The sequence below is a fragment of the Bos grunniens genome, chromosome 21, assembly GCF_055505025.1.
Source record: "Bos grunniens cultivar Pamir isolate PY7600 chromosome 21, Bosgru_T2T1.0, whole genome shotgun sequence".
In the NCBI taxonomy this organism is placed as follows: Eukaryota; Metazoa; Chordata; class Mammalia; order Artiodactyla; family Bovidae; genus Bos; species Bos grunniens.
In genome coordinates this window covers 59299309-59324441 of record NC_141185.1, presented here as the reverse complement: position 1 = coordinate 59324441, position 25133 = coordinate 59299309, and the positions used below count along the sequence as shown (strand labels likewise).

The following is a 25133-nucleotide window of genomic DNA, read 5'->3' as shown; positions in this document are numbered from 1 at the left end:
TCTTTCATTTTGCTGCTAACTGGTTTGGGAAGCTTACTTCTTACCTGCGGGAAGTAAGCATCCCTTTAGTATACTTTCTGAGAAATAATGTCATTGAAATGTGAAAGAATATTCAGGTGAATTTGATGGAAATTTCTGATTGTGTGCTATTTTTCTAAAAAAAAAGGTGATAATTTTTTAAATGAATAATGGTAATTATCAAGCTATTTATAGATTAATTGATATGAATTGTTTGGTTATTTCTAATTTCAATGTATGATCAAGTCTTACATGACACATGGAGGAATCATAAATAAAGTCAACACCAAACTAGTGTGAGAGGAGAAAGTGAAAGAGGAGAGTGGAAAAGCTGGCTTAAAACTCAACACTCAAAAAACAAAGATCATGTGATCTGGTCCCATCACTTCATGGCAAATAGATGGGGAAACAATGGAAACAGTGACAGACTTTATTTTCTTGGGCTCTAAAATCACTGTAGATGATAACTGCAGCCATGAAATTAAAAGATACTTGCTCCTTGGAAGGAAAGCTATGGCCAACCTAGACAGCATATTAAAAAGCAGAGACATTACTTTGCCAACAAAGGTCCATCTAGTCAAAGCTATGTTTTTTCCAGTAGTCATGTATGGATGTGAGAGCTGGACCATAAAGAAAGCTGAACATCAAAGAATTGATGCTTTTGAACTGTGGTGTTGGAAAAGACTCTTGAGAGTGCCTTGGACTACAAGGAGATCAAACCAGTCAATCCCAAAGGAAATCAGTCCTGAATATTCATTGGAAGGGCTGATGCTGAAGCTGAAGCTCCAATACTTTGGCCACCTGATGTGAAGAGCCGACTTACTGGAGAAGACCCTGATTCTGGGAAAGATAGAAGGCAGAAGGAGATGGGGACGACAGAGAATGAGATGGTTGGATGGCATCACCAACCCAATGGACATGAATTTGAATACAATAATTGTAGTGTTGATATTTAGATTATCTAAATATTGTTTGATTGATCTGTAAAAAATAGTTGTTAGATAAATTAGAAATATAAACTTTATTTTGGGGGAAGATGGATTTTTAAATGACTTAACACCTTCAAAGCACCTGTTTATTAGCAATGACTATGGAACTGCATCTCATTCACTGTAGAACCACAGAGAATCTGAAGTATAAACTTTTGCAGGGGACATTTTTCTTGTCATTCTCAGGGGTACAGCATGGATTTTAAATAATATTCTTAACTTTTTAAGCTGTTTGCACTCTTCACCAATTAATTCCATTTTTTAGCACCATTCCCCCAGCAATTAGTTCTAAGAATGAAATATTTTACCTTATTAACATTTCATTTGACTATCCAGCTTCATTGTTTGAAAACAAATTGAGCATCTCTAGGATGAATTTAACAAATTTTGTCTTTAGAAAACAAAATTATATTCTGATTCATTGTGATTGTGTCAGTACTAAATTACACTGGAAGTTTTACAATAAGGCATCACCTTCAAGTTGTATATTAAAATATCCTTCCCCAAATAAGTAATCCTTAACTTGTGAATTCATGAGGGAGTTTTGAAGTATTTTTGAAAAATTAGGGAAAAGGGAAGGAGTTCCATCTTTCTGCTTATAACTCCAAAGAGTTAGTCTTGAAAAATCAAAAGGGATTTGTGTAAGATATACCAACGTGCTTATTGGGGTAACCATGTCCTCATCTTACTCTGAAGGAGGATTTCTTTGTTATAACACATCAACCTACAGCCAACCGTTTGGTTATCACAAAAGTACAAGTACTTGAGCAGTCATTGAGATGAGAAAGCCTAATAAAGAATCAACAGAACATTAGATTTTAACACAAACGTGCCCTCCATCACACATGGTAACAGAACGCAGAATGCATTACAGAAGAGCCTTGTCTCTCATGTGATAGGAAGGTGCTGGAAGAGGAAGCACTTTTGCATTTATTCACACCCCAAAATGTTCTGTATCAGGGAATTCACTCCATCAGAGAAGAACGATTTCTATCCTCATTTGTGTTTGAAACATGAAAACAACATAACAGCTGCATACTGCATTGAATAAGGAAGATCCACATGCATTTAAATCACTTATATCTTACTTTTTTATGATGCAATTGTGAATTATGTTCCTTTTGCATCTGTAATTAGAGGGCAGAACAGATGGCGAAGGCTTCGTTTAAAGTGATGTGTCCATTAAAATAACCTATGCTGCCAAATGATTGTTCACTATAACAGGGTATTCATTCACTGTGGCAGGCACTTTGCTGTACTGAAATATGTTGCAAAGGCCCCTGGACTATACATGACGCTTATTATTTTTAAGGGCTTTCCAATAAAAGGGTTCACTGTAGCACAGCTAGCTTTGTACCTCATTTATCTTGTGAGCATATGTTTTACTATATTGTTCTAATTAAAAAGTGACCTTGTATATAATGATCAGAACTCAGTGCTGAAAATGATTCATATAGGAGCTGGGGATACGAGAAGACAGTCCAAGCCATATTAAACCGGGCAGTGAGGCAAGGGGGCGGGGCAATCTCTTCTTGTGCGTTACTTGGAGATGATTTTTATTTTTATTTATTTTTTTTTTTTTAATTTTATTTTTTAAAAAAAAATCACATGCTCCCCATCCTGAACCCTCCTCCCTCCCAACCTCCCCATACCATCCCCCTGGGCCTTCCCAGCGCACCAGCCCCAAGCATCCAGCATCGTGCACTGAACCTGGACTGGCATCTCGTTTCATACATGACATTTCACATGTTTCAATGACATTCTCCCAAATCTTCCCACCCTCTCCCACAGAGTCCATAAGACTGTTCTATACATCAGTGTCTCTTTTGCTGTCTCGTACACAGGGTTATCGTTACCATCTTTCTAAATTCCATATACATGCGTTAGTATACTGTATTTATATTTTTCCTTCTGGCTTACTTCACTCTGTATAATAGGCTCCAGTTTCATCCACCTCATTAGAACTGATTCAAGTGTATTCTTTTTAATGGCTGAGTAATACTCCATTGTGTATATGTACCACAGCTTTCTTATCCATTCATCTGCTGATGGACATCTAGGTTGCTTCCATGTCTTGGCTATTATAAACAGTGCTGCGATGAACATTGGGGTACACGTGTCTCTTTCCCTTCTGGTTTCCTCAGTGTGTATGCCCAGCAGTGGGATTGCTGGATCATAAGGCAGTTCTATTTCCAGTTTTTTAAGGAATCTCCACACTGTTCTCCATAGTGGCTGTACTAATTTGCATTCCCACCAACAGTGTAAGAGGGTTCCCTTTTCTCCACACCCTCTCCAGCATTTATTATTTGTAGACTTTTGGATCGCAGCCATTCTGACTGGTGTGAAATGGTATCTCATAGTGGTTTTAATTTGCATTTCTCTGATAAAGAGTGATGTTGAACATCTTTTCAAGTGTTTGTTAGCCATCTGTATGTCTTCTTTGGAGAAATGTCTATTTAGATCTTTGGCCCATTTTTTGATTGGGTCATTTATTTTTCTGGAGTTGAGCTGTAGGAGTTGCTTGTATATTTTTGAGATTAGTTGTTTGTCGGTTGCTTCATTTGCTATTATTTTCTCCCATTCTGAAGGCTGTCTTTTCACCTTGCTAATAGTTTCCTTTGATGTGCAGAAGCTTTTAAGTTTAATTAGGTCCCATTTGTTTATTTTTGCTTTTATTTCCAATATTCTGGGAGGTGGGTCATAGAGGATCCTGCTGTGATGTATGTCAGAGAGTGTTTTGCCTATGTTCTCCTCTAGGAGTTTTATAGTTTCTGGTCTTATGTTGAGATCTTTAATCCATTTTGAGTTTATTTTTGTATATGGTGTTAGAAAGTGTTCTAGTTTCATTCTTTTACAAGTGGTTGACCAGATTTCCCAGCACCACTTGTTAAAGAGATTGTCTTTAATCCACTGTATATTCTTGCCTCCTTTGTCAAAGATAAGGTGTCCATATGTGCGTGGATTTATCTCTGGGCTTTCTATTTTGTTCCATTGATCTATATTTCTGTCTTTGTGCCAGTACCATACTGTCTTGATAACTGTGGCTTTGTAGTAAAGCCTGAAGTCAGGTAGGTTGATTCCTCCAGTTCCATTTTTCTTTCTCAAGATCGCTTTGGCTATTCGAGGTTTTTTGTATTTCCATACAAATTGTGAAATTATTTGTTCTAGCTCTGTGAAGAATACTGTTGGTAGCTTGATAGGGATTGCGTTGAATCTATAAATTGCTTTGGGTAGTATACTCATTTTCACTATATTGATTCTTCCAATCCATGAACATGGTATATTTCTCCATCTATTAGTGTCCTCTTTGATTTCTTTCACCAGTGTTTTATAGTTTTCTATATATAGGTCTTTAGTTTCTTTAGGTAGATATATTCCTAAGTATTTTATTCTCTTCGTTGCAATGGTGAATGGAATTGTTTCCTTAATTTCTCTTTCTGTTTTCTCATTATTAGTGTATAGGAATGCAAGGGATTTCTGTGTGTTGATTTTATATCCTGCAACTTTACTATAATCATTGATTAGTTCTAGTAATTTTCTGGTGGAGTCTTTAGGGTTTTCTATGTAGAGGATCATGTCATCTGCAAATAGTGAGAGTTTTACTTCTTCTTTTCCAATTTGGATTCCTTTTATTTCTTTTTCTGCTCTGATTGCTGTAGCCAAAACTTCCAAAACTATGTTGAATAGTAATGGTGAAAGTGGGCACCCTTGTTTTGTTCCTGACTTTAGAGGAAATGCTTTCAATTTTTCACCATTGAGGATAATGTTTGCTGTGGGTCTGTCATATATAGCTTTTATTATGTTGAGGTATGTTCCTTCTATTCCTGCTTTCTGGAGAGTTTTTATCATAAATGGGTGTTGAATTTTGTCAAAGGCTTTCTCTGCATCTATTGAGATAATCATATGGTTTTTGTTTTTCAATTTGTTAATGTGGTGTATTACATTGATTGATTTGCGGATATTGAAGAATCCTTGCATCCCTGGGATAAAGCCCACTTGGTCATGGTGTATGATCTTTTTAATGTGTTGTTGGATTCTGATTGCTAGAATTTTGTTTAGGATTTTTGCATCTATGTTCATCAGTGATATTGGCCTATAGTTTTCTTTTTTTGTGGCATCTTTGTCAGGTTTTGGTATTAGGGTGATGGTGGCCTCATAGAATGAGTTTGGAAGTTTACCTTCCTCTGCAATTTTCTGGAAGAGTTTGAGCAGGATAGGTGTTAGCTCTTCTCTAAATTTTTGGTAGAATTCAGCTGTGAAGCCGTCTGGACCTGGGCTTTTGTTTGCTGGAAGATTTTTGATTACAGTTTCAATTTCCATGCTTGTGATGGGTCTGTTAAGGTTTTCTATTTCTTCCTGGTCGAGTTTTGGAAAGTTGTACTTTTCTAAGAATTTGTCCATTTCTTCCTCGTTGTCCATTTTATTGACATATAATTGTTGATAATAGTCTCTTATGATCCTTTGTATTTCTATGTTGTCTGTTGTGATCTCTCCACTGTCATTTCTAATTTTATTGATTTGATTTTTCTCCCTTTGTTTCTTGATGAGTCTGGCTAATGGTTTGTCAATTTTATTTATCCTTTCAAAGAACCAGCTTTTGGCTTTGTTGATTTTTGCTATGGTCTCTTTTGTTTCTTTTGCATTTATTTCTGCTCTAATTTTTAAGATTTCTTTCCTTCTACTAACCCTGGGGTTCTTCATTTCTTCCTTTTCTAGTTGTTTGAGGTGTAGAGTTAGGTTATTTATTTGACTTTTTTCTTGTTTCTTGAGGTGTGCCTGTATTGCTATGAACTTTCCCCTTAGGACTGCTTTTACTGTGTCCCACAGGTTTTGGGTTGTTGTGTTTTCATTTTCATTCGTTTCTATGCAAATTTTGATTTCTTTTTTGATTTCTTCTGTGATTTGTTTGTTATTCAGCAGCGTGTTGTTCAGCCTCCATATGTTGGAATTTTTAATAGTTTTTCTCCTGTAATTGAGATCTAATCTTACTGCATTGTGGTCAGAAAAGATGCTTGGAATGATTTCTATTTTTTTGAATTTACCAAGGCTAGCTTTATGGCCCAGGATGTGATCTATCCTGGAGAAGGTTCCATGTGCGCTTGAGAAAAAGGTGAAATTCATTGTTTTGGGATGAAATGTCCTATAGATATCAATTAGGTCTAACTGGTCTATTGTATCATTTAAAGTTTGTGTTTCCTTATTAATTTTCTGTTTAGTTGATCTATCCATAGGTGTGAGTGGGGTATTAAAGTCTCCCACTATTATTGTGTTATTGTTAATTTCTCCTTTCATACTTGTTAGCATTTGTCTTACATACTGCGGTGCTCCCGTGTTGGGTGCATATATATTTATAATTGTTATATCTTCTTCTTGGATTGATCCTTTGATCATTATGTAGTGACCTTCTTTGTCTCTTTTCACAGCCTTTGTTTTAAAGTCTATTTTATCTGATATGAGTATTGCTACTCCTGCTTTCTTTTGGTCCCTATTTGCATGGAAAATCTTTTTCCAGCCCTTCACTTTCAGTCTGTATGTGTCCCCTGTTTTGAGGTGGGTCTCCTGTAGACAACATATGTAGGGGTCTTGTTTTTGTATCCATTCAGCCAGTCTTTGTCTTTTGGTTGGGGCATTCAACCCATTTACGTTTAAGGTAATTACTGATAAGTATGATCCCGTTGCCATTTACTTTATTGTTTGGGGTTCGAATTTATACACCATTTTTGTGTTTCCTGTCTAGAGAATATCCTTTAGTATTTGTTGTAGAGCTGGTTTGGTGGTGCAGAATTCTCTCAGCTTTTGCTTATCTGAGAAGCTTTTGATTTCTCCTTCATACTTGAATGAAATCCTTGCTGGGTACAATAATCTGGGCTGTAGGTTATTTTCTTTCATCATTTTAAGTATGTCTTGCCATTCCCTCCTGGCTTGAAGAGTTTCTATTGAAAGATCAGCTGTTATCCTTATGGGAATTCCCTTGTGTGTTATTTGTTGTTTTTCCCTTGCTGCTTTTAATATTTGTTCTTTGTGTTTGATCTTTGTTAATTTGAGTAATATGTGTCTTGGGGTGTTTCGCCTTGGGTTTATCCTGTTTGGGATTCTCTGGGTTTCTTGGACTTGGGTGATTATTTCCTTCCCCAGTTTAGGGAAGTTTTCAACTATTATCTCCTCAAGTATTTTCTCATGGTCTTTCTTTTTGTCTTCTTCTTCTGGAACCCCTATGATTCGAATGTTGTAGCGTTTAATATTGTCCTGGAGGTCTCTGAGATTGTCCTCATTTCTTTTAATTCGTTTTTCTTTTATTCTCTCTGATTCATTTATTTCTACCATTCTATCTTCTAATTCACTAATCCTATCTTCTGCCTCTGTTATTCTACTATTTGTTGCCTCCAGAGTGTTTTTAATTTCATTTATTGCATTATTCATTGTATATTGACTCTTTTTTATTTCTTCTAGGTCCTTGTTAAACCTTTCTTGCATCTTCTCAATCCTTGTCTCCAAGCTATTTATCTGTGATTCCATTTTAATTTCTAGATTTTGGATCAATTTCACTATCATTATTCGGAATTCTTTATCAGGTAGATTCCCTATCTCTTCCTCTTTTGTTTGGTTTGGTGGGCATTTATCCTGTTCCTTTATTTGCTGGCTATTCCTCTGTCTCTTCATCTTGTTTAAATTGCTGAGTATGGGGTGTCCTTTCTGTATTCTGGCAGTTTGTGGAGTTCTCTTTATTGTGGCTATTCCTCACTGTGTGTGGGTTTGTACAGGTGGCTTGTCAAGGTTTCCTGGTTAGGGAAGCTTGTGTCAGTGTTCTGATGGGTGGAACTGTATTTCTTCTCTTTGTTCAGTCGCGCTGTGGGGAGGGAGGGAGGGATGCTGCAAGCAAATAACACTGGCGTGCGCTCGCAGTGCCTCAGCCACACTGGGTCTGCCCCCGCTCACTGCGCGTGTAGCCTCCCTGCCCACACTGCTCGGGCTCTAGGTTGTTCCGCCGGGAACAATCCAAGGCTGGCCCTGGGTTGCATGTACCTCCCAGGTCCAAGCCGCTCAGGTTCAGGCACTCGGATAGTCCTCAGAGGCGCAGACTCAGTTGGGCCTGAGTATTGTGCTCTTCCCAGGTCCGAGCAGCTCAAGTGATGAGGTGTTTGGCGAGCGCCAATGCTGCGACTTATCGCCTCCCCGCCACTCGGTTATCTGGGCGCAAAACCGGCGCACCTTCTTAGGCAGATGTTAACCGTCCAGACCCCCAAGAAGTTTTAGTTAGCAAAGAAGCCTGCTTACAGTTTTATAGATAATGTCTCTCTGGGGCTGCGATTGCCCCCTTCCGGCTCTGGCTGCCTATCACCGGAGGGGGAAGGTCTGCAGCCGGCTATCTCTGTTCAATTCTTTGTTCCGTGCACGGGCCTGGCGGTCTTAGGTTGGGGCTGGCTTTTCGCGTAGTAGATATCCCACAGTCTGGTTTGTTAGCCCAAATTATTTCGCTCAGATAGTGCTCAGGGTATTCAGGCCAGATTCTTACTCTAAGCGATGCAGCCCGCGCTGCGCCTCCCTGCCCAGCCCCCGCTTGTTAATGGCGCCTGCAGGCGTCTGCGCTGCTTCTCCACTGGGGGAGTTACCGTAGGACTCGCAATCTTCGAGTTTTAATTGTTTATTTATTTTTTCTTCCTGTTACGTTGCCCTCTGTGCTTCCAAAGCTCGGCACAGATTCGGCAGTGAGAAGGTTTCCTGGTGTTTGGAAACTTCTCTCTTTTTAAGACTCCCTTCCCGGGACGGAGCTCCGTCCCTCCCTCTTTTGTCTCTTTTTTTGTCTTTTATATTTTTTTTTCCTACCTCCTTTCGAAGAGTTGGATTGCTTTTCTGGGTGCCTGATGTCCTCTGCCGGCATTCAGAAGTTGTTTTGTGGAATTTACTCGACGTTTAAATGCTCTTTTGATGAATTTGTGGGGGAGAAAGTGTTCTCCCTGTCCTACTCCTCCGCCATCTTGGCTCCTCCTCCTGGAGATGATTTTTAAAGAGGAAAAAAAAAATAAACACAGGAAGAAAAGGGTAAAAAAGTCATCATAAGATTTGGTTCAAAGATGCTCGTATGAAGTTTAATTATTTTACATCTGGCCAAAGCATACTGACTTCTGTGTCGTTCAAAGCTATGAAAGATGCACTTTGTTTTGCTTTGCTTTGCTTGGTTAAGATTGTCGGAACTTTTTGGCATATCAGAGTCTGGTCAGCCATAATAATAAATACTATTGAAATTTCAGATTTTTCAGCTTCTGAGGGCAAAAAAGAGCTTTCAAATACGACTTCACAGAATTCCCCAAATTTTACAAAATAGTTATTATAATTTCTGCATTATGAAGCAAAAAACAGTTTCAAAGAGATTAGGAGAGCAGCCTGACTCATCCACTGGTAAAAACATTTAAAAAGAAAGTTTTGAAAACAATAGGAAAAAAACATTGAAAACAACAGATGAAAACATAAATAACTTCTTTATGTAATTTATGGAGAAAACATTTTCTAGGTAAAAATTGGTGAAAAAAGTCAAAAGCACATGTTACAAATTTCACAAACGAAATAAAAGTACACACATCTAACTGAAGAAATTGTTTGTAACCAGTATGAAAGGAACTGTCCATCCTTGATATGTGAAGAACTCACACAACTCAATAAGGAAATACTGAGACTAGGAACATACCACAATGTTAACTATCTGTTTACAGCATAAAATACAAATAGTTTACAGATAGCTTACAGCAGAACATACAAATTAAAATAAAAAATATGTTCAACTTAATTTGCAATCAAACTCTTTTAAAATAAATAACAAGAAGTACCATTTTCAACTAATATTAGGAAGCCTTTTAAAATGTTCATGCCCACTTCTTGGGAAGTTTCGGAAAGGTCTTTGTGGTGATGCTAATTTGAGTCAGAAAGATATTTCTGAAAAGTGTTTGAATAATTTAGGTCAGAAATATTTTTTTAAAAATGTGTGCATTTTATCTATTACTTCTACAAGTCAATGCTAAGGGATCAAGCAGAAATGTGGCAAAATTTTGTGCATTTGGATTCAATTATAATGTTATTTATTTAGTTTTTAAAAATCTCCTAATTATCAATACCCTGGTAATAGTTTGTAAAGTTTTAATATTTTCATCCCCAAACACTGTAGCATTAAAAATAATGTGCTTAAAATCTGAGTTCTGTTTGCATTCAAGGAAGAAATCTTGCCATCAGGGATTTATTTCAAAATTCATTGTGAAAATTCACTTCTGGCAGACCAAATTTCATCTATTAGGGAGGCTTTTCTTAATTTTGACTAATCAATAAGAGATTCTCATACTTTGGCAGTTTTTCTCTACCTGCTTTTTTGCGAGTAGTTAATAGTCTGTAAATACCATTTAAGAAGCACCAAGGGAGTACACTATTAAGAGGAAATCTTCAGGGAACCCTTTCGTAGAGCGAAAGTCTTTGAATAATACAAATATTTACTCCTAAATAACTTTTATTGGTTTTAACATTTATTTTAAAATCCTTTAGGTGGAGCTTCCAGTCATCATGAGTATTTTTATTTCAGAAAAAAAAAAAACAACAACAATCACTTCCTTTTTTATCAGAGTTCTTGTTTCCCCAACTTCTTTAGTAAACTTGGATTTGGCTCTACAATAAGAGGATGGGCTGAGGATGTGGAGAGCTTCTGAATGACAGTGTCTGCTCTTCAGATTCTTTGAATTTGCATTTATGGAATCTGCCAACATTTTGATGGGCATTCCCAATCTGGTGTGGAGCTGAGAGGTGAAGTAGCCAGCACAAGTGAAATTAAGCAGCTTCGCCAGGACTTTACATCCTTCTGGGAGGAACTTAGACATAGCCACAGGCTTAGCACTCCCATGGAAACACTGGAAAATCACCACCACTCCCTGCCGCCAGGAGTGGGGAAACGGAGGTCCACCCCCAGACCTCCTACCTGACTCTAGGTCATCTCCCGATGTCTCAGAATGTCCCAGTGTGAACTGAGATGATAATTAGCACCTGGTCCATAGGATAATCAAGAAGATTAAGGCAAGGGTGATGTGGAAATGATTTTCAGTCTTGCACGGGGAAATCAAGCACTTACCACATTATATGCGTTTTGATTGCTTTCTTGTCAGACTCTATTCTGGGCTGGAAAATTCTACAGAGCAGGTGCAAAGTCTCCTTCCCTTCTCCTTCCCCAGAGCTTACTCCAGACCCTGTCACAGAGTCCTTGTTTTATAAATTTGTGTTTTTGTTTTTTTTTTTCTTTTCACTGTACTGACACATAAAGGAGTAGTTTCTGAGTGGAATGTGATTGTATTTTAAACTCCTTGGAAGATGCCCATATATTCCAAGGATCACTAGTTCTGCCAGAGCTTCTGTTAGTTTTATTTATCAGTATCTCTTCCATCATTGTTAACTACTTCACACAAGGCCCTGAACAAAATTTAAAGATATTTTACCTGTCTGTTAGAATCTTAGAATCTAGTTTCTTCATTGCACAATATGATTATTCAGTAATAAAGATATTAAGAATTGGACATTCAAGATTCATTCAGACTTCTCACAATGGCAAAATATTCCAGACCTATACTTTCTTGATTCGAAATGGAATCAGGGCAGGAAAAAGTTACAGGACTAATATAAAATAAGGAATAGCTGAATATACATTAAAATATGATTGCCAAACATACCAAGAGAAAATGGTTCTTTGGTGTTTTTTATTATGAAAGCTCAATTTTAAAATATCAATATTTTATGCTTTAATTTTTGACCTCTGACCAAGCTATTTGTCATTGTTGGAATAGTGTTCTGCAACCACTACTTACATGCTTTTCATTGTGAAATGGGTCTTTGGTGATCATTCTTTTTCATGGAGTGCATCTATCTTTCTCAGTTAAGATTTTCGGCTTTTACTTCCCCAAAGGTTACATCTATAATAATTGTGTTACCCTACCTGCCAGTGGCCATTTCTCAATTATTCTAACTCAACTATTTGTGGTTTCCAGTAGAAGTATGCTTCCCATTTCTTCCCATACACGGATGCTTGTTTCATGAATGCCTGTGGTTTATTTCCTCTTCTCCAGAAAATTAAGAGGCCATAGATCAGAGGAAAAAATGCTAATTTAAAGGCCAGGCATGGCATGGTTGAAAGCTTCACATGGTTTAGAATGCTATGAGTCCTTCAAAGAATTTCTTGAGTCTATGCAGCTTTCAATTCATTAAGGTCAGTCCAAGAATATTTGATCTAACTGCCCATCCAGGTAAGCTCTGTGTGTGTGTGTGTGTGTGTGTGTATGCATGCTCACTGAGGCTTGGTGAGACTTTAAATATTGTTAATTCTTTTTTAAAAAAATTTTGTATTAGAGTATAGTTGATTTACAAAGTTGCTTTAATTTCAGGTGTACGCAAAGTAGATCAGTTGAACATATACATATACATATATCCATTGTTTTTCAGATTCTTTTCCCATATGGGTTATTAAAGAATAATGAATAGAGTTCCCTGTGCTATACAGTAGGTCCTTTTTAGTTATCTATTTTATGTACAGTAGTGTGAGCTTTGTTAATTCTGATTGTGAAGCAAGGTGATCACTGACATGTTCTTACAGGGGACAGTTTTCCAGTTTTGAAGAGACCTGTTGGGATAAACACATTCAAGATAATAGCGCTGGGACAGGACAAAAGCCACTTCATTGTAAAAATGCCTTCAACCTGAAACATTCTGATGGACCTGTGCACGAACAATGGACACACACTGCCTAATGTGGTATGTAAAGATAGCAATAACCCTTAATGGCGACTGTAAAATGAAGCATTATGTTAGCCAGTAGAAAGGAAAATGCAAATTGATTCCCTTTTTGTTTAGACGTAAGTGCTTATCAAGGTTAGTAGGTATTCAAGGTCTGTGACACCAGAATAATTTGTTTTATTATAATACATGGAAAAAGAGAGTGCTTCGGGCTTTCTGAGTGACTCGGATGGCCAGAGAAAATTCTACAGTCTGGGCTCTTAACAATCTCATTTCAACATAGCTCCGACTCTATCTCATAGACAGAAAGGAGGTTCAGAACCAAACCTTTTTAAAGTGAGATGATGGTGTTATAGATGAAAGCTAGTAATATTTTTTCCTTGGAGAGAATATAGAATTGAAATTTGCATTTTGATTTGAAGGATTTTAGGATTGCCTAATAGACAAAGGCTTTCCAAGTTCATTATCTCAGGCTCCTGGACACTAGCAAGATGTTCCCTGTTGACTGTTCCCTGTCACAGGGGCTCAGTGGACAGCAGACATTATGATATGTGTGAGTTTGGCCGGAGCACAAACCACACCCAACCCAACTGCCAGGTCTCTCTATACTAAATCTAAGTCTATGGGACTCTTTTATTCCGGTCTGGTCACCAAGGTAACAGCTTAATTTTTGCATGCTGTCACACAGTGACACCTATTGTTTGACACAGCAATTTTTGGCAATGCCTTCATACATCTCTACCCAGATGGTAGCTCAGGAAGAGGGAAGGTGAGAGGGCAGAAGGAATCATATTGATGGAAAAAGCTTTTCATTTGAAATGCTGAGCCACAGTGAGAGCTACTGAATGTCTTCCCTGGGTACAAGTGATCTCTCATAGCTAGGCTAATTTACAGAGATCCTGACAATGGTAAATATGGCGGCTCAGAATTTCCTTTCAGCTGTTAAGTAGATGCAAAATGCATTTCAAACACATGAATTCTTTAACACATGAATGAACAGATAAAACCAGCTCCATATAAATGAACTTAAACACAGAAATGGATATAGCTCTCTAATTCTTAAGTAGGATTTGGTATTTGGATCTTCCTTCTAGTGGGTTACTGAGTGAAATAATTTTAATGAAAAAAATTAGCCTTTGATTCAGTGGGTTGGTGAATTATGGACATAACTAGTTAGTTACCATTCTGGGGAATTGTGTGAGTGCAATACCTGGAACAATTACCGCCCCCCTCCCCCCACCACCTTGGGAATAGATCGCTGTCTGTCAAGGGAAAATCTCCCAGATAAATAATAAAACACTACAAATGAAATCGACTGTATTAGTGGTCTTTGCTTTGCAAATCAGCAGAAAATAACTTGAGCTAGCTTATTCAAAAAAGGGTATTCATGTGAAGGATACTGAAGTTGTCATGAAAGGGCTGAATTAAGTGGTGTTAGAAAGCATGGAAACATTGATATTGAGGTCCGGATCTTCCTTCTTGAGATCTATTATTAGTGAACTCAGTTCCCAGGAATTCTCTGTTACAATAAACTCATGTAAGAAGGAAGCTGATTGGCCCAGCTTGGGCCAGAGATCTAATTACTCTGCATATGGTAGTCGGAGAAGCAGGGTTGTAAAACTTGCACATGACCCACCACTAAGGGGCCTTTCTGCAGAGTAGCGGGAGAGTCAGAAGAAAGGGAAAAGTGTGAGTTGGAGAGACACCACCAAACATGTCAATTATAATGGTAAAATAACAAAGGTTTTTGTTTTCAGCAAATAGTGATCTCATTTGAGAGACAGCGACTCCGAGTCTAGAATAAACTACAGGTACCATAGCATGGGGTTTCCCCGGTGGCTCAGTGGTAAAAGTACCTGCTTGCCAATGCAGGAGATGCAGGTTCAGTCTCTGTGTCAGGAAAATTCCCTGGAGAAGGAAATGGCAACCCACTTCAGTATTCTTGCTTGGGAAATCCCATGGACAGAGGAGCCTTGAGGGCTTTGGTCCATGGAGTCACAAAGAGTTGGGCATGATTAGTGACTAAATAACAACAATAGCAGAGTCCTTGAGCCTTTCATAGTTCATCTTTCTTCAGTTTTTTTTTAGCCCCATTTTAGGCAATACTATTCCCCTCCCACATACTGTAAAAATTCACCCTTAGAACAAAGTCAGATATAGAACTTATTGTAGTTCCCTAAACATGAAGCATGTCATCTGTACTCCTACCCCCTTGCTTATGCCATGCTCTGTGACCCAGAATACGACCCCTCCCCTCTACCTGGGTGTTGGCCTTGTAGAGCACTTAGCAGGATTTGAATATTACCTCCTCCAGGAAGACCTCTCTGTCACCACCATCAATCAAGTTCTCAGCTCACTGTGGCTTCTCTCCAGTGCCTAGAACATGAGAGATAGATTTATTTTTCATATTTGTAGCCAAAGATGAGGACAATATTTCTTTTGTACCTTTGTATCCTCTACTGCATCTGGGCCAGATGTTGGCACAAGAAGTGCTCTTTGGAAAAAGGAGTGAGGCAAAGTCAATGTGAATGCAAACTGGAGGCCTCTAGAATCTCTCTCCTTCTCTGCTGCTCCCCAGAGCAACATGGCTGTCCCCTGGACCTTCCTCTCGCAGCCTATAGGTGGCAATGGGAGGTTTCTCTCTCCAGCTCTTCTTTCCTTCAGGTCTGATGGTAATGACAAATCATTCAGGAGCATGCTGTGTTTGGAATGAAACCAACGCAGCTACAGTGTTAGACACACTTCAGTCCCTATCAATCTTGCCAGGATTTTTATATGGGGATTTTATGACGAAAGGCTTCATATCCCATCACACCTTCCCCGAGCCATTCATTCCTGGGGGAATATTTATCTACAATCATAAAAAAAAAAAAAAATTCTTAAGAAAACCTGCAACATATTGCTATTACCCAACATAAGCAGCCTCCATTGTTCCTGATATTAGCTACACAGACCCACATGCTATTTCAGTATGTGATGTACATACAATGGACATGTTTTTTATAGTTACACATTCACTTATACCAATTATACAAGCATACGCTGTATACAGCAACCTTTCTTGGACATAGAGTGGCAAAGTCACACACACACACACACAGAACACAAAAGGAAAGGAAAGAATATTATTGTTTTCACTCCTTCATAAATAAGCCTCATTTTTTATGCCAAAAGTTGGGGAGGTGGTGATAGAAACCAGCACAACATTGTAAAGCAATTATACTCCTATCAAAATTAATTAAAGTAAAAGAAGTGAGAAGAGGGGCACAGAATTCTAAATGAGGTGAGATACAGGCTTTTCTAAACATTTTACATCTTTCACCTTTTTCACTGTGTCCATTTTGCTAAATCCACTCCCAGCAATCAAGGCCAGCACACTCATTTGCCTAATTTGGAATTAGAGAGAACGTGGATTGATTTTTCAGCTTCTCTCAGAATCCAGGGGAAAGGCCATCTGTTAGGATGAACAGCGTGTGTAAATCCTTCTTGACTCATCTTCTCTGACAGCAGGGATGGAAGAGTAGCTGGTGGACCGCGGCATTCTCTGGATTCATGGTAAGAAATTCACCCTCCCTCCGAGAAGTCCATCAGTTAATATTAACAAGCAGAAAGAGCAAGAACCACTTGGCAGGAAGCTCTGAATTTCCCCCAGACTCTGAGTCAAGAGGTCATCAAGGAAGGAGTCTGGCTGTAAAGTACACCTATCTTCCTGTGATGAGAGTGACGACCGGGGTGACTGGAATCAGAGTGTAGCCTGCCCTCCTTTGGCAAACAAACACCCACTCTAGTAAGTGCCTTTTAATGTGCATCGAGGCTGTGTCTAGGAAAAGGATGCACCCTTGGCAAGTACAGAGCTGTAAGGGGATCACTTTGACATGCCGATAAAGCTTATTGGTTTACTTTGGACTTGGCTTTATCATTTACTGGAGGATATTATTAGTGTGGAGATGATAGCCGTTTTCGGACTTCTCGAACAAAAGCCAGTGAAATGCATATGAACGAGAGGTCTGTTATGGAGAATTCTACCCTGTTTGTTCAGTGACTTTGGGATCCTAATCATGCAACTTAACAGAGATAAGACTCAGAGCAGAGAAAGAGAGCCCACCCAGTTTGGGGCCCCCAGGAAGATGAAAGTCAGTCGTGTTAAAAATGGAAGCCCATCCAACTCTGAGCATGTGTGTCGTTTTCTCTTATTGCAAATATGATATTATAAAAATAGGTTTGCTCTTTGGAGCCAGATGGCACGCAATACGTCTGAAGCTAAATCCAGTCTAGTGACAGTGGTCATCGCCAGCGAGGAACCACTTGGTCTGTGACGCCAAACTATTCGGTTCTTTGTGAGTCTTTTCCATCAAGCAAGCTCTTGGGTACTTCTCTGAGTGTAAAGAAACATACATGCCCCTTAATGACTGTGGGACTATTGTTTTGCGAGGTATCATTTTGTTTGTTCTGTGTTTCATCTACCTCACTCTTCTTTAGAAAAAATAATGAAGATCACATAAATAATAACCTTGGTACTTATCATCAACTAGCTTGTTGCTTCACAATCTGATTTCAGTGCTTACTTTTCAATGATTTCATTATTGATTGAGGTATCCATTAATTCAGCAAAGTCTTCCCTTACATACAAACCAAGATTGTAGGCGCTCAAGTCAAATGATATAAGTTGGGTTCATCAACACACAGGTTTTAAAAACCATGTCATCTTGGGAAACTCTTTACATTTTTCTCAGTTCTAGCTTCTATGGCTTATTTACATTGAAGATAATCCTCCTAATTGTACCATTTATAAAAGTGATTTGTAAACTGTAAAGTACGATGCAAATACTTTTGATTCTCAGAGGTTAGGACTGGAATGTTATATAAGTTAAATATAAGCATATTTTAAGCATCTATTGCATGCTCAGAAATACATGAGGTGTTTTGTAGATAAAAGGACTAAATTGACAGAGTTTCTATACTCAAGAAAGTTTGAGTCTATGAGAAGAAAATAATTTAATCATGGAAAAGACACAAATTTAGCCACTGAGTTGTCTGAAAATTTTCTATAAAGTAATCTGTTTGCCAGGCAAGGCCATTAACATTGTGATTCTCTGTGTTCCTTGGTCTGATTTTGCAATAACCTATGTAACCAGCAATAGCTCTTATTTTAAGATAAGCTTCCTCTAAACATAATAAATTATTCACTTTTATTTAATAGTGAATTAAATAAAAGTGAATGTATTTTATTTAATTTAAATAATTTCCTACTTTCACAGCATTTTGGAAATTTATTGATGGACACTGAATCCAGGCTACTTGTCTCTGTATTTAAAAGATTTTTAAATAATAACTGAGAATATTTTTATTATTAACAGCAAATATTCAATTGTTAAGGCAAAACTTCCAAATGTAGGCTTATCAAAAACAAGTTTGCTTATATATCAATTGGCTGTTTTGTTTAACGAGTGTGCATGTGCTCAGTCCCTCCATTGTGTCTGACTCTTTGTAACCCCATGGAACGTAGCTGCTAGGCACCTTCCTCTATCCATGGAATTTTCCAGGCAAGAATACTGGAGTGGGTGGACCCAAGGATCAAATCCCTATCTCTTGCATCTCCTGCATTAGCAGGCGGATTCTTTACCACTGAGCCACCTGGGAAGCATTCTGTTTATTAGTTATGTGAATTAAAAACTGAACTTTTGGAAATTCAGTGTTCTGACATGTAAGTGGGAGAAAAATGTCCCATTTTAAAAATGAAACATAAAAATATGCATAGAGCACTTGTAGTAATTAGATGCAGCTCAGGTTTGGTAGTTTGAAGGAATAGAAGTTTCTTTCTTTATATCCACCCGGGTGACTGATCATGCCTTCCTCATGGGTTGAAAGAACTCCACTTCCACCATGGATGCCAGCAGGTCAGATAAACTAGACAGACGAGGGACACTGCTTAGTGACTTGAGGATCTGGTCCAGAGAACTGGTGCACCCAGGGACCTCTGTCTGCCCAATGGCCAGAGAATCCTCAGGGAAATGATCACCTCCAAGAAATGGGCACTGTGACATTGCCCTGTGGGTCCCCTCATCCAGCATCCTTCAGGGTACTTACAGCATTATCCTTACAGGACTAATTAAAATTTGGCTGATAGTGATTTTCTTTCCATGATGGCACTTTTTATGCTAAAGGTCACCTTACAATATTATGAAACTCAGCCTTGAAGATGTAAAGACAGCACATGTGGGGCGTGAAATGAGCAGGTGTGTGTTGAGATGGGTGTGTAAAGTGATTCATTCAACCAGGCGAAAGGGGGCAGTTGTGTATGGGAAGCCTGTTACACCAGGATGAGAACCTGCTGGGCAATCCTCAAAATGTGTCGCTAGAATCCTGGTGGGATTTTTACGAATAGGAATTGCCACTGCTATTTCAGAGCAGGCATCCACCGACTCGGGGTCCACAGGGTTGCAGCTGAGAGCCCTCTTTTCCCCCAGAGGCCAGAGGACTTCCCGGCTCTGAGTAGGTGCCACAGATGGTGCTGCAGGTAAGTGTCAGATGGGGAAGCAGCATGCGTCTTTGTCACCTTGCCTTCCCCAGAAGCCACTTGCCTGAGCCGTTCTCCACTGTCAGCCAAGGCTCAGGTGTCTGGCTCCCTGCCCTGCTCCTGGAGTTCGCCTTGACATTGCAGCTTGTGCACCCTGCCCCTTGGAGGATGAGAAATCACAGGCAACAGAAGCCATTGGAAGTGACACCAAACAGGGATTCTGGCCTTGGCTCTCATTTACATCTCTCCTCTTTTCTGCTCCCCTTGTGGCTCAGATTTGCAGTGTCACTCTGTGATATTTGGGGCCAGTGTTGGCCCCAAAGACAGTGGACCCAGACACAGTCGATCTTATAGTCCTTATCATAGTCACGTGATAGATGAACCTAGAGGAGTTTGGTTTCACCTATATTGAATTTGGGCTTCACAGGTGGCTTAGCAGGTAAAGAATCCACCTGCAATGCAGGAGATGCAGGAGATGTGAGTTTGACCCCTGGGTTGGGAGGATATCCTGGAGGAGGGCATGGCTACCCACTCCAGTATCCTTGCCTGGAGAATTCCATGGAAAGAGGAGCCTGGTGGCCACAGTCCATGGGGTCACAAAGAGTTGGACACTACTGGAGTGACTGAGCACATGCACACATCCTGAGTTTGAGAAGATGCAGAATTGTGAATGTCCAGCTATTTAACAGAGAAGGTGATGGCACCCCACTCCAGTACTCTTGCCTGGAAAATCCCATGGACAGAGGAGCCTGGAAGGCTGCAGTCCATGGGGTCGCGAAGAGTCAGACACGACTGAGCGACTTCACTTTCACTTTTCCCTTTCATGCATTGGAGGAGGAAATGTCAACCTACTCCAGTGTTCTTGGCTGGAGAATTCCAGAGACAGGGGAGCCTGGTGGGCTGCCATCTATGGGGTCACACAGAGTCGGACACGGCTGAAGCGACTTAGCAGCAGCAGTAGCAGGAGCTAGTTTAAACTCCACTGACAGAACCAGAGGGAAGGTCAGGCCTAGGGGTGTCTAGAGCCTCTCCGAGGTTCAAAGACTTCTGAACCGTTTCTGATTTTTTTTTAATATAACTGACATATTAAGAAAAAAAAGAGAGAGAACAAATAGAAACTTTGTGGCATATTTAACATTTTTTACATGTATCAAAATAACACCTTCATTAGATATAATCCAGCTGCCTTTTTAAAGAAAATTTAGATGGAGTTCCTAAAATATATATAAGCATGGAGGATTAATTAAAATGGTTTTATTTTATTTTTTTATAAGAAATGATTTTATTCCTACTTTTTAGTTACCATACAGTTTTCTCTGATAATTTGACTCTGTTACTAGCAAAGCAGTTGAACTAACACCCATAAATACAGGATGGGAGACAGTTAACATCCACTAGTGTTTCTCTAAATAGGATGGTTTTTTATTGGGGTATATATGGGGTGATTCTTCCTCTTGCTGTGCCTGGGACAGTCCTGGTGTAAACCCTTTGTCTCAGCATAATTATTAATAGCATTCAAAGAGTCTCCCAGTTTGGATGATAAATTGTTTAATCAACTTAGCAATATGTTTAAACCCCTATGCTGAATGCCTTCTTTCCACGGTCCCCACATGGCTCAGTAACTCTCTGTAAAGCCTATTTATAGAAACATCAACATTCTCAGTTGGAGGCACTTTGAGAATAATAGGCTTTGGAAATGAATATGGGGGTCATCTCCACAGAGGTGACGCCATAAGTTGAGGTGGTGAAGTTGAGGTCTTTTTCAAAGACAGCAAAGACTGCCAAAATGTCATGGTTATGCTTTGTCATAAACCCCTTGGTGCCTTTACATGGAGCCCTTTATTCTTTCTCTGAGCAGCGGGCAGAGGGATATAGTGTCTTGTTGTATCAGGTAGACTGACCCTAGAGTTTGAAACCCTATGGGAATGGATTTATGAGGAAGGAGAGGGTCAGTTCTTGTGGCTGATTTCATATGAACTTTCTGTGGCCAGATGCTGGATAAGATGCGGACCAGTCTGCTACCAGAGATGGGTGTGTGATGAGATCTACATAAGCCCTACATCAGTTTTGGGCTTGGCATTTTCCATACAGTGACCCCATATACCATCTCAGCCGATCCTCTGATTCTACTATGAGATTGGCAGTACTTGTAATATTATTCCTTGTTTACCCTTGATGGAAAAAAAAAAAAAATCAGAAGAATGTGAAATGCACAAGTAACTCAAGATGACTCAGATGTTAAAGAATCTACCTGCAATGCGAGAGATCTGGGTTCAATTCCTGGGTTAGGAAGATCCCTGGAGGAGGGCATGGCAACCCACTCCAGTATTATTTCCTGGAGAATCCCATGGAGAGAAGAGCCTGGCGGGTACAGTTCATGGGGTCACATATAATTGGACACGACTGAGCGACTAAGCACAGCACATCAGTCAGGGAAAGAACAGGGTTCAGACCAAAAAATCCTTCGGACTTGAATCCAGAGTGTTTCCGCGCTGCTGTGCAGGAGGGGGAAGTTAGAAGAGGCTTGATTAGTTCAAGTTGCTAATGCTCGGCCCACGTTGTAATCTACAGGGCCACACGTGACAACTGATCTTACCAGAGATGCACTGGAACTGTGGGACCCTGACAAACCATGGTTTGTCAGAAGCAGGATCTGTTTCCACGCAGATCCTGCCATTTCCTACAATCACGTGCAATGTATCGGTCTGAGCCATTTTTTTTTTTTTTAATCAATTGCATTATGTGGAAGGATGATCAGTCCTACTTCATGGATTTGGTTGTATTAACTGAGATTTGTATAACATGCCTGAGGCATATTATACAGGAGGCACCAAACAATCCATTTCTTCTTTAAAGTATGTGTAAAATACTTAGGATTTTAGGATGGCTTTAAGTTCCATCTGTGATTTCTAGGAGATAGACAAGACACTTGAGGCTACTTCACATTTTGGTGAGTTAAGTGAAACCAGCAGCTGAATTTGCTGGCAGATACTAACGCATGTGTCCCATCGCTGCTCCTTCCAAACATGGAATAAATCTGAAATTTTCTACCACTGGAAAGAAATGTAATATTTAAAGGTAATTTGACCTGTACATGTGTGTACCATGAATATTTAATGAAACCTATGGCAAATGTATTTATATAGCATTAAACTGAGGATATTTATTTCTGACTCATTTTCCAGGATGTTATTTCCTCAGCAAATGGGAAGTTGCCCTCTATAAAAATGCTCATTTCTAAAGGTAAGCTTAAAGATGTTAGAGTGGAGCTCTTCTTTTTCCTGGTTCAACTGCGGATGCTAACTCTGCCCCCTTAAAAAGAAGAAGAGCCATTTTAAAAGGTCAAGATGTGTCCCAAAGACATTATAGATTAAGGGCTAGTCCCAAGTACCACTCTTTTGACCCTTTTATTCTATTGTGTAGAGTGTTTACAGATATAGATGGCAGAGTCTAATATTTTATTTCCTGTTAATATAGATCATTATGCTCCTTTATAAAATTTCAATTTGCTAGTGCTTTAAATAAAACAGGCATACATGTTTCAAGTTAGTTGATATAATACCTAATTCAGAGATTTTTTTTTTTCTTCTTTTTTTTTCTTTTTCTTTTTTCCAGAGATATTTTTAAATTTATTTTTTTTTGGATTGGATAGGATAACCACGTGGAATGAAGTTATTTTTCTCTGAGGCAGCTGCAACTTTGGGATTAAAAACAGCAAAAGCAAACAAATGAGTGACATCAATAATAAAAGAACAAATATAAGGTGCTGTGTCCAGATGCAATTTGATAAATTAGGACTTCCCTGGTGGCTCAGATGGTAAAGCGTCTGCCTACAATGTGGGAGACCTGGGTTCAATCCCTGGGTCAGGAAGATCCTCTGGAGAAGGAAATGGCAACCCACTCCAGTACTCTTGCCTGGAAAATCCCGTGGACGGAGGAGCCTGGTAGGCTACAGTCTACCATGGAGTGGTTACCATTAATAACCTCAGGTATGCAGATGACGCCACTCTTATGGCAGAAAGTGAAGAGGAACTCAAAAGCCTCTTGATCAAAGTGAAAGAAGAGAATGAAAAAGTTGGATTAAAGCTCAACATTCAGAAAACTAAGATCATGGCATCTGGTCCCATCACTTCATGGCAAATAGATGGGGAAACAGTGGCTGACTTTATTTTTCTGGGCTCCAAAATCACTGCAGATGGTGACTGCAGCCATGAAATTAAGATGCTTACTCCTTGGAAGGAAAGTTATGACCATCCTAGATAGCATATTGAAAAGCAGAGATACTACTTTGCCAACAAAGGGCCATCTAGTCAAGGCTATGGTTTTTCCAGTGGTCATGTATGGATGTGAGAGTTGAACTGTGAAGAAAGCTGAGCACCGAAGAATTGATGCTTTTGAACTGTGGTGTTGGAGAAGACTGTTGAGAGTCCCTTGGACTGCAAGGAGATCCAACCAGTCCATCCTAAAGGAGATCAGTCCTGGGTGTTCATTAGAAGGACTGATGCTGAAGCTGAAACTCCAGTACTTTGTCCACCTCATGCAAAGAGTTGACTCATTTGAAAAGACCATGATGCTGGGAGGGATTGGGGGAAGGAGGAGAAGGGGACAAGAGGATGAGATGGCTGGATGGCATCACCGACTTGATAGACATGAGTTTGAGTGAACTCTGGGAGTTGGTGATGGACAGGGAGGCCTGGCGTGCTGTGATTCATGGGGTCGCAAAGAGTCGACTGAGCGACTGAACTGAACTGAAATCAGATGTGGTAGATTTGGGTTAAAAGCTTAAGTTGTGATTTGATCACTTAAAATTATTTATTTATTTATGGCCGTTCACGGTCTTTGTTGACACGTGGCTTTTCTCTAGCTGTGATGAGCAGGGGTTGCTCTCTAGTTGCAGTGCCTGGGCTTCTTGTTGCGGCAGCTCCTCTTGTTGCAGAGCAGTCTCTAGGGCACGTGTCAGCTCAGTAGTAGCTGCGGTTCCAGTCTCTAGAACACTGGCTCTGTAGTTGTGGTGCATGGGCTTAGCTGCTCCACAGCGTGAGGGATCTTCCTGGAACAGGGACTGAACTTATGTCTCCTGCATTGACAGGCAGATTCTTTACCACTGAGCCACCAGGGAAGTCCCTTGACACTTTTTACAACTAAAAAATCTCAACATAGTTGAGGAGAAAACATTACAGAAAAATAAGTGTCAGCTCTTCTTATCCTGCTGGGTAACCATGTGAGCTAGAAAAGTCAATCTCACTCACAGGTCAAGGGTACAGGAAGAGCCAAGGTTCCAAGGCAGATTGTGCCAGCTAAGTCATAATTGCAAACTTTTTCCATTCCCTGATATGGTTTCCATTTTATAAATAACCATAGTCCTCCTGAAAATGTCACTGTCTTAAGGAAAATAAATCCACTTTTTATAATCAGCATACTCTTTTAATATGTCATTAGCAAGAAGTCCTATTTTGCTATCTCTTGGCAGGGAAATTAAAACTTACTTTGAAACTTAAACAGCTTTAACTATATAAAAAGCACAGAATTCCAAAGGAGCTTTTTCAAAGACTGCATGTTTAAAAACTGTAGCACAGAGGAACTGATAATGTGCTCACGGTAGAAGTGCTTGTAGTTAACGTGGAAGTTTGGTGGACACGTGATGTCATTCTAATAGTTGCCAAGTTCCGCCCTGACTTTCTCTGATCTTCATAGTCGAATGGCTCTTAACTATGCTGCTTGGGGGTAAATTGCCTGTTATTTAAGAGTGTTTTAAAATCTCATGGTTATGCCTACTTGTCATAAACCTCTTTGTGCCTTTACATAGAGCTCCTTTTCCTCTCTGATGGGGATAGACAGTAGAATGTAGTATGGTGCTG

The 25133-nt window shown here is 39.5% G+C and overlaps 1 long non-coding RNA gene across 4 annotated transcripts in view; it reads left to right on the top strand.

Moving 5' to 3' along the window:
- Positions 1-25133, top strand: part of LOC147349788 (uncharacterized) — a 47291-nt gene that overhangs the window by 11643 nt on the left and 10515 nt on the right. Inside the window, exons 2-6 of one of the 4 annotated variants that reach the window (XR_015150524.1) lie at positions 12468-12524; positions 12619-12776; positions 16269-16313; positions 16978-17190; positions 22461-22518. This is a non-coding gene — a long non-coding RNA (uncharacterized LOC147349788). Of the gene's footprint in view, positions 1-12467; positions 12525-12618; positions 12777-16268; positions 16314-16977; positions 17191-22460; positions 22519-22927; positions 23050-25133 lie in introns of those variants that run through there. The other 3 variants (XR_015150525.1, XR_015150522.1, XR_015150523.1) reach the window with 3 other exon arrangements.